This window comes from Anthonomus grandis, unplaced genomic scaffold (assembly GCF_022605725.1).
Source record: "Anthonomus grandis grandis unplaced genomic scaffold, icAntGran1.3 ctg00000392.1, whole genome shotgun sequence".
In the NCBI taxonomy this organism is placed as follows: Eukaryota; Metazoa; Arthropoda; class Insecta; order Coleoptera; family Curculionidae; genus Anthonomus; species Anthonomus grandis.
In genome coordinates, this window is record NW_026088490.1 from 112,453 (window position 1) to 121,164 (window position 8,712).

An 8,712-nucleotide genomic window follows, 5' to 3' on the forward strand; every position below is an offset into this window, starting at 1 on the left:
CCCCCACCCGCCAAAGATCCTGTTTTCGCGAAAAAAGCAGTTTTTTGCCACGCCCGCCCCTTCGGGGCGGCGTGGCCAAAAAAAATTTACATCATCACGTAGCCTCAACCTTCCCACATAAAACGGTGAAAACCAGAAAAAAAAATTCGCCATAGGAGCAAAGTTATTAACGTTTATGTGACGCAGGGTCCGAAAATCGCTCAATTTAGCAGGATGCGTTCTTACAATACGCGAAGCGTATTGTAACAAGTAGACGCTTCGCGTCTACTTTGGTCCGTGGGGACCAGTAGAAATTTTTAAAATTTTTGTCAGTACTACAAAAAAAAATCTCTACAATAATCCAAGGAGTGCCCTAAACACGCAGTGGGGAAGAGACCTGCCGTATCCTCATAAGGCTCTGAGTTCAAACCTTAGCCTCGGCATGGTGCTCTACCCAACTTTTTCTTTTTTTAGTACTTCGACAGAATTAACATCTATAGTAAATACAGAGAGAAAAGGGAAGGTCTCATTATCTATTATAATCAGAAATACATTTTATTGAAATATTACTAACTTATTTCTGGGTGAGTTACTTATTATATTAGGTATTACGTCACTTATAGCAAAAATCAATTTAGAAATTTTTATCTCACAGAAGAAGAAAATAGACTTATTCAAGTTCAAGTTAAATTTAAGTTCATATTTCTTTTAAATACGTGAATAAGTCTATTTTCTTCTTCTTTTCAATTGTTGAGCGTGTGAGATAAAATTTTCTAATTGATTTTTGGTATAAGTGACGTAATACCCAATATAATAAGTAACTCATTATGAATTCGTCACAACAATAAAGATTTTACTTATTTCTGGGTATCATGCTTCAGAGAACCATGATGTGTTACAATACGCTCCGCTCTCAAGTAACTCGTATAAATATAACCAATATTCAATAATACCTTCATATTTTATTATATTGCGCCATCTATGGTAAATACGCTAAAACAGAGTTCTCAATTATAATACACTGTTGTACTGACGAACGTTATGGCGTATTCACCATAGTATGCAGATAATTTCATTTACGTTTTTAAATTATGCTCCAAATTCAAAATGTATTTTTTTACCTTAAAGGCCATTCAAAATTAAGTAAAAAGATTTATAAATAAATTTTCCACGATTTATCCGTGCCACAAGATAAAGGAAAAAGAGGGTCCCATTTATTAGAGTATTGGAATAAGACAACCGTGTTTTTATGTCGATTTTTTTTATTTTTCAAATTTATTTTTGAAAGCTTATAGTAATAAGATATAAAAAGAATTGACATGAGGAGAATAAGGAATAAAAGAAACCAAAAACGAAATGAATCGAAACTATAGAAGCCGAGATATAAGTAAAAATGTGGGAAAAACAAAAGAAAACTGGTTTTTTCCCACCGTACCATTTTTTTTTCCTAAAATGATTATTGGCAAATTTCAAAGTAAGCCCTAAACTAACAATTTCTATTAAAAAAACCCAATAAAAAAATAATTTTTTTTTTGGTCAAAAATCGAACCCACGAAAAATTTCGAAAAAATGGTTTTTATTTTTTTATAAATAAAATATAACTCTGACAACTTTTTGTATTAAATAAAAGTTCTCAGGCATATCACGAGGTATGCGTATGTCAAAATAAATCGGTTGTAGCTATCATAGAATCGGAGAAAATTGAAAAAAACTATAAAACATAAATATTGAATTATCATGAGCCCTATGGAAAAATTTCAATTTTTTATTTTTCTATCCTATACTACTTCAGAGTACCTTTAAAAAAGATTATTACCGATTTGACTTTAAAACGAACGGAAAACCTATTTCTTTGCATTTTTCGATTTTCGAACAAAATCCGGGTCAAAATGAGCATTTTTTCAAAATATGCTCCGAATTCAAAATTTCGTTTTTCTACTTAAAGACGACTTAAAAAGTAGTAAAAAAGCTTCATGACAAATTTTTCCACGATTCATACGAGTGGCACAATATAAATGGAAAGATTAGGTCCCATAAGAATTGATGTTTGGGGATACGAAAATCGGGTTTTTTCGTGGATTTTTGTAATTTTTCAGTTTTATTTTTGAAAGCCAATACTAATTATATATGAAAGGAGTAGACAGATGAAGAAAAAGGAGTAAAAAAAACCATCAGTGAATTAAGTCGAAGCTATAGAAACCGAGATATTAATAAAAAGGTGGAAAAAACAAAAGAAAACTTGTTTTTTCCCATGGTACCATTTTTTTTTCCTAAAATAATTATTGGCAAATTTTAAAGTAAACCCTTAACTAATAATTTCCAGTAAAAAAACTCAATAAAAAAATAATTTTTTTTTTGGACAAAAATCGAAAGGGGTATACCCACGAAAAATTTCGAAAAAATGGTTTTTATTTTTTTCTAAATTAACTGTAACTCTGACAACTTTTTGTTTCGAATAAAAGTTCTCAGGAATTTTATGAGGTATCCGCATGTCAAAATAAATCGGTTCTAGCTATCATAGAATCGGAGAAAATTGAAAAAAACTGTAAAACATAAATATCGAAATATCAAGAGCCCTATGGAAAAATGTAAATTTTTTATTTTTCTATCCTACACTACTTCAGAGTACCTTTAAAAAAGGTTATTACCAATTTGACTCTAAAATGAACAGAAACCCTATTTCTTTGCAATTTTCGATTTTCGAACCAAATCCGGGGTCAAAATGACTATTTTTTCAAAATATGCTCCGAATTCAAAAATTCTTTTTTCTAGCTAATGTCCATTCAAAAACTAGTGAAAAAGCCTTATGACAAAATTTTCCACGATTTATACGAGTGTCACAATATAAAGAGAAACATTAGGTCCCATAAGAATTCATGTTTGGAAATAAGAAAACCGGGTTTCTTCGTGGATTTTTTTTATTTTTTAGGTTAATTTTTGAAAGTTAATAGTAATAAGATATCAAAAGAATTGACAGAAGAAGAATAAGAAAAAAAAATAAATAATCAACGAATTGAATCGAAGCTATAGAAGCCGAGATATAAGTAAAAATGTGGGAAAAACAAAAGAAAACTGGTTTTTTTTCCCCGTACAATTTTTTTTTCCTAAAATGATTATTGGCCGATTTTAAAGTAAGCCCTAAACTAACAATTTCCAGTAAAAAAACTCAATAAAAAAATAATCTTTTTTTGGTCAAAAATCGAAACGGGTATACCCACGAAAAATTTCGAAAAAATGGTTTTTATTTTTTTATAAATAAACTATAACTCTGACAACTTTTTGTAATAAATAAAAGTTCTTGGGTATATTAAGAGGTATTGGCCTGTCAAAACGAATTGGTTCTAGCTATTATAGAATCGGAGAAAATTGAATAAAACTGTAAAACATAAATATCGAATTATCAAGAGTCCTATGGAAAAATGTCAATTTTTTATTTTTCTATCTTGCACTACTCCAGAGTACCTTTAAAAATGGTTATTACCAATTTGACTCTAAAATGAACAGAAACCCTATTTCTTTGCAATTTTCGATTTTCGAACAAAATCCGGGGTCAAAATGACCATTTTTTCAAAATATGCTCCAAATTCAAAATTTCTTTTTTCTGGTTAAAGACCATTCAAAAACTAGTAAAAAAGCTTTATGACGAATTTTTCCACGATTCATACGAGTGTCACAATCTAAAGAGGAAGATCAGGTCCCATAAGAAGCAATGTATTAGGATAGGAAAAAGTGGTTTGTTTCTTGTTTTTTTTTAAATTTTTATTTTAAAAGGCAATTATAATAAAATAAAAAAAATTTAAGGAAAAAAAAACGAATAAAAAAATTTATCAACTTATTGAATTGAAGCTATGAAAGCCGTGATCTCAATAATATAGTAAAAAAATATAAAAATACACCTTTTTTTGACACCGCATCAATGTCTTTTTTTCTAAATTGATAAACTATTAATATACATTTATTACCAATTTAGCAACCCCCACTAAAAGAACCCTACTAAAATAAAACTATTATCACTATTATTTTTTTTCCAGATATTTATACCTTGTCTTAACCTTTATGCTGCTATTACTATTATTATAAATATTATCTTTCTTGTAAATGTCCTTAAACCTTAAAACACCCTTTATAATACGATTACTATAATTATAAATAATATTTTCCTTATGAAAGCACCAAAACCTCAAAACATGCTGAAGATTAATATTACTTTTATTATAAATAATATTCTCCTTATTAATGCACTTAAACTTTAAAACACCCTGTAGATTAATATTACTATTATTATAAATATTATTTTCCTTATAAACGCCTTAAAACCTTAACGCCCCCGGTATATTCCGATTACTATTAAGACAAATAATATTTTCCTTATTTATGCCCTCAACCTTAAAACCCCCCGTATAATTACTATTTTTATACTATTATTATTATCCGCATAAATATCCCGTAATATCAATACCCTCTGTATATTACAAATATATATTTATTCATATTCATTTAATTTATCCTAGTAATTTATCAAGAAACCGCGTAAAATTGTCCCCATAATACTAATAATATTCATTAATAAAATAACTCATGACGTCACGAGACGAACACGACGCGTTTATAATTGTTGCCAGGCATCCTCCATCCTTCTCTCAAACCGCTTTTCCTACTCTAACTCGTAGCGCAAACGGGCCGAATTTGCCGCCACAATACCCCGAAAACCCCGCGCTTACGTCATCTGGCCATATGCGACTCGATAGTGACGTCGTCCGTATGCCTTTACATTGGGTCAATTTGGTGCTGGACCGCCAACGTTATTGTACCATGAGCTGGCTCCCTGTGTCTCGAGGGTATGACTGGTTGATTGGAACGGCTTATTTTTGTGGGTTTTTCTTAAATAACAGCGCATTGCGGGAAAACGGTAACATTTGAAGAAAAACGGTTTTTAGTGGATTATAGCCAGATAGTGTCCGGTGATTTCAGAAAAAAAATGGTTTTCGTAGGTATCATAGGTATGCCGGTATAAAGCGTCAAAGTTAAAAAAAGGTGTAGAGCAAAAACTGCTCTACGTAGAAGGTTGTAGAGTACGACGAAAAATAGGATTTAAAAAGTTCTTAAAACGCTGCAAGTTTGAAGTCTCTAGGTGCCGCCGATAAAGAGTTATTAAGAAAAATAGAAAAAATCGGTCAAAAAAAGGCTCAAAAATGGGTTTATATTTGTTAACACAGCTCACCCTGTATAATACGTAGCGTCATGAGTAATACCTCTATTTAATCCTAAAGGATTAAGCTTTCAAACGGTGTTACCAAAAAAAATTTAAAAAATTTTTTAGAAGTAGAAAAAAATTAATTTCTCGAAAAATTCACTTTTTTTTTTTTTGAAAAAAAAAATTTTAAGTTTGAGCTCGTTTATCTCGGAAGGAGTTTCTTTTGGAAAAAAATAGTTTTAATAAAAAAGAAAGCTACATTTACGTAGAAAAGGGCTGTTTTATTCGCATTATCGGGAACATTACCGTTTAGGCCCCACAGCCGTTTAAGTCCGCGAGGTACCGCGCAAAAAGTTCAAAATTCATTCACAGAAAAATCCGACTTCTAAAGGGTTTATCTTAAAAAGCGCCCTTTGGGAGCAGGTTTCCGTGGAGGTCTTTGATGTAAATGAGTTTCATAAAATTCGGCTCAGTCAATTTTCCCCCACCCGCCAAAGATCCTGTTTTCGCGAAAAAAGCAGTTTTTTGCCACGCCCGCCCCTTCGGGGCGGCGTTGCCAAAAAAAATTTACATCATCACGTAGCCTCAACTTTCCTACATAACACAGTGAAAACCAGAAAAAAAAATACACCATAGAACAAAAGTTATTAGCGTTTATGTGTCGCAAGTCGGAACCTCCACCATTTTTTTCCGGTGCGTTCTTACAATACGCGAAGCGTATTGTAACAAGTAGACGCTTTGCGTCTACTTTAATCCGTGGGAACCAGTAGAAATTTTGAAAATTTTTGTCAGTACTACAAAAAAAAATCTCAACAATTATCCAAGGAGTGCCCTAAACACGCAGTGGGGAAGAGATCTGCTGTATCCTCATAAGGCTCTGAGTTCAACCTTAGTCTCGGCATGGTGCTCTACCCAACTTTTTCTTTTTTTAGTACTTCGAAAAAATTAACATCTATAGTAAATCCAAAAATCTCATCCATTATTCTCTAAGAGACCAACATACAAAATTGACGAAACACAAAGTCACGATCTCACAACATGTAATTAAACGGGCTACACGTGTTTCGCTCTAGTTAGAGCATCATCAGGCCTTTAGAAGCCATCCACACAATTATGCTGTAACTGATGATGCTCTAACTAGAGCGAAACACGTGTAGCCCGTTTAATTACATGTTGTGAGACCGTAACTATATGTTTTTCTTTGTTTTTTGTCAATCTATAGTAAATACAGAGAGAAAAGAGAAGGTCTTATTATATATTATAATCAGAAATAAATTTCATGGACATATTACTTACTTATTTCTGGGTATCATGCTTCAGAGAACCATGATGTATTACAATACGCTCCGCTCTTTAATTTTAGTTTATTTACATTCTCAAAACTTGCATATATCAAAATTATGTCAGGGTTCTAAAATGAATCGGTAATAAAATCGTAAACCAGATCAACATTGGAAATATTTAAAAAAAAGATGCTTTGGTTCGATTGAAAAAGTAGTATGCTACCAAATAGTTACATCTATTCGGTGGCAATTAAGTTATAAAATTCTGTCTATTATTAATTTTAATAATATAAAGTGTACCCTTTAACTCTCAGCCATTATTTACAATTTAATTGTTAATTATGCCTAAAAAAATGAATTGACAACTTTGGTGTTATTGGTATAAACAGCTTAATTCCTTTATGTAAAGCCACCTTAACATGTTTTTGCATAATTCTGACTCACGTTGGTTGCTATCGGGCTTAAGCCATAAAAATCGAAGAAAAAAAAAAGAAGACGCCCACTTTCACTTGTCATTTCAATGTCACTTTCCGGCCCACAAGCATAAACGCCACCGGCAACGGGAGTTCCCAAAATCGAAACAAATGTTGGAAGATATTTTTAAGTTTCCACATCTTTCTTACTTTTCTATATGAAAATAAAATGTAAGTATCACAATTAAACACATACGAAAGTTTTTTTTTTTTAATTCAGTTTCATAATTACCAATTTTTAGTGAATAATCCTGAAATTTATGAAAATACATACATTTTAAGGTTATGTCATAATATTTTGATTGTTATATTTGTGTTATATTTTGTTTTTGTGATTTTAGTGGACTACACCAACAAAGGTTATGTGTTTTGCACCAGATTGAAAGCATCATAGCGAAAAACGGACCTGTCATTTCTTTAAATTTCCAAAAGAGCCCCTGGAAAAAGAAAAATTAATATCTCTGCTAAGGAATACTAAGGTATTTTTACTAAATCTTTCATTTTTTTTAATACTTAAATCAGGTATACTATAAATTTTGTTCCTTGTAGGCAAATGGATAAAAAACCTTCAGTCCATGCATTGGTATGTAATTAATATAATATTGACAAAAATACAATGAATGGCCTCACTACTTTTCCACATGCAAAGAGGTTAACCAAGGAGAAATTAAAGAAATTGTCAGAAACCTAGGTAGGTCTATACTTCCAACTTATCTTTATTTATTCCGAAGCTTGATTTTTTTCAAGGTAAACAGAATTGCTTAGTACAAAGTTATCTATACCCAGTACAAGTTTGTCCACTTCTTTGAAGCATGGTACTTTAAACAGAGAAACTGTCAACGATTTGGTAGAAGGTGAGCCCATGTCAAATTCCAGTAAGAGACATGATTTCAATTTTGCACCAACAGCAGAGCCGAAATTCATTTTGCTTATTAAATTTTGCAAATTAAGTTTTTCATATGAGCATATAAAAAATATTCATAACAAAGTTCAGTTGTATACAGGTTTGACATGTAATAAATATTTTGTAACCTTATTTAATAATAGTAATCTTATAAGTTAATTAGTTTTATACATTATTTAACTAATAATTGTATAGTTCACATAGAATAGACAGAAATTATATGTACATATATAAAAATTTTTATTAAGATAAGGAGAACATGTATTAAAGCATAACACATAATATAGACACACATGTAATATCTTTATTAAAAATTATAATTGTATGTTATGTAACATTAGAGCCTAAAAACATTAAGGAGAATAAAGGTTGTTATTGGCAAATGACAATATTATTTTCTCTATTTCCTACATTTTTGGTGAAGGGAATAGGCTTTGCCCTAAGAAGCCAGGTTAAACCAAGAGCAAAAAAGTGTATGTCTCATGAATGTAAGTAAAGTAAACCTTTCTATTGAAAAGGCCATCCAAGATTTAAAAAAATATACTAAAAATATTAATGGTAATTCTTTAGCTACATCTAGGGTGGATATGCTGAATCAACTCATCAATTAATTCACTGTCGTACTGATGAAAGTTATGGCGTATTCACCAAAGTATGCAGATAATCGCTGAATTCAAAATAATTTCATTTGCGTTTTCAAATTATGCTACAAATTCAAAACTTCTTTTTGTACCTTAAAGGCCATTCAAAACTTAGTAGAAAAGTTTAATAAGTAAATTTTCCACGATTTATACGTGCCACAAGATAAAGGGAAAAGAGGGTCCCATTTATTAGGGTATTGGGATAAGACAACCAGGTTTTTATGTCGATTTTTTTTAT

General features: G+C 31.0%; 1 long non-coding RNA gene across 1 annotated transcript; it reads left to right on the top strand.

Moving 5' to 3' along the window:
* The first annotated feature begins 6,978 nt into the window (after nucleotides 1-6,978).
* On the top strand, nucleotides 6,979-7,702 carry LOC126749629 (uncharacterized). The gene is made up of 3 exons (XR_007665219.1): nucleotides 6,979-7,100; nucleotides 7,271-7,408; nucleotides 7,479-7,702. It is a non-coding gene; the product is annotated as an uncharacterized LOC126749629 (long non-coding RNA).
* Nucleotides 7,703-8,712: the final 1,010 nt, after the last annotated feature.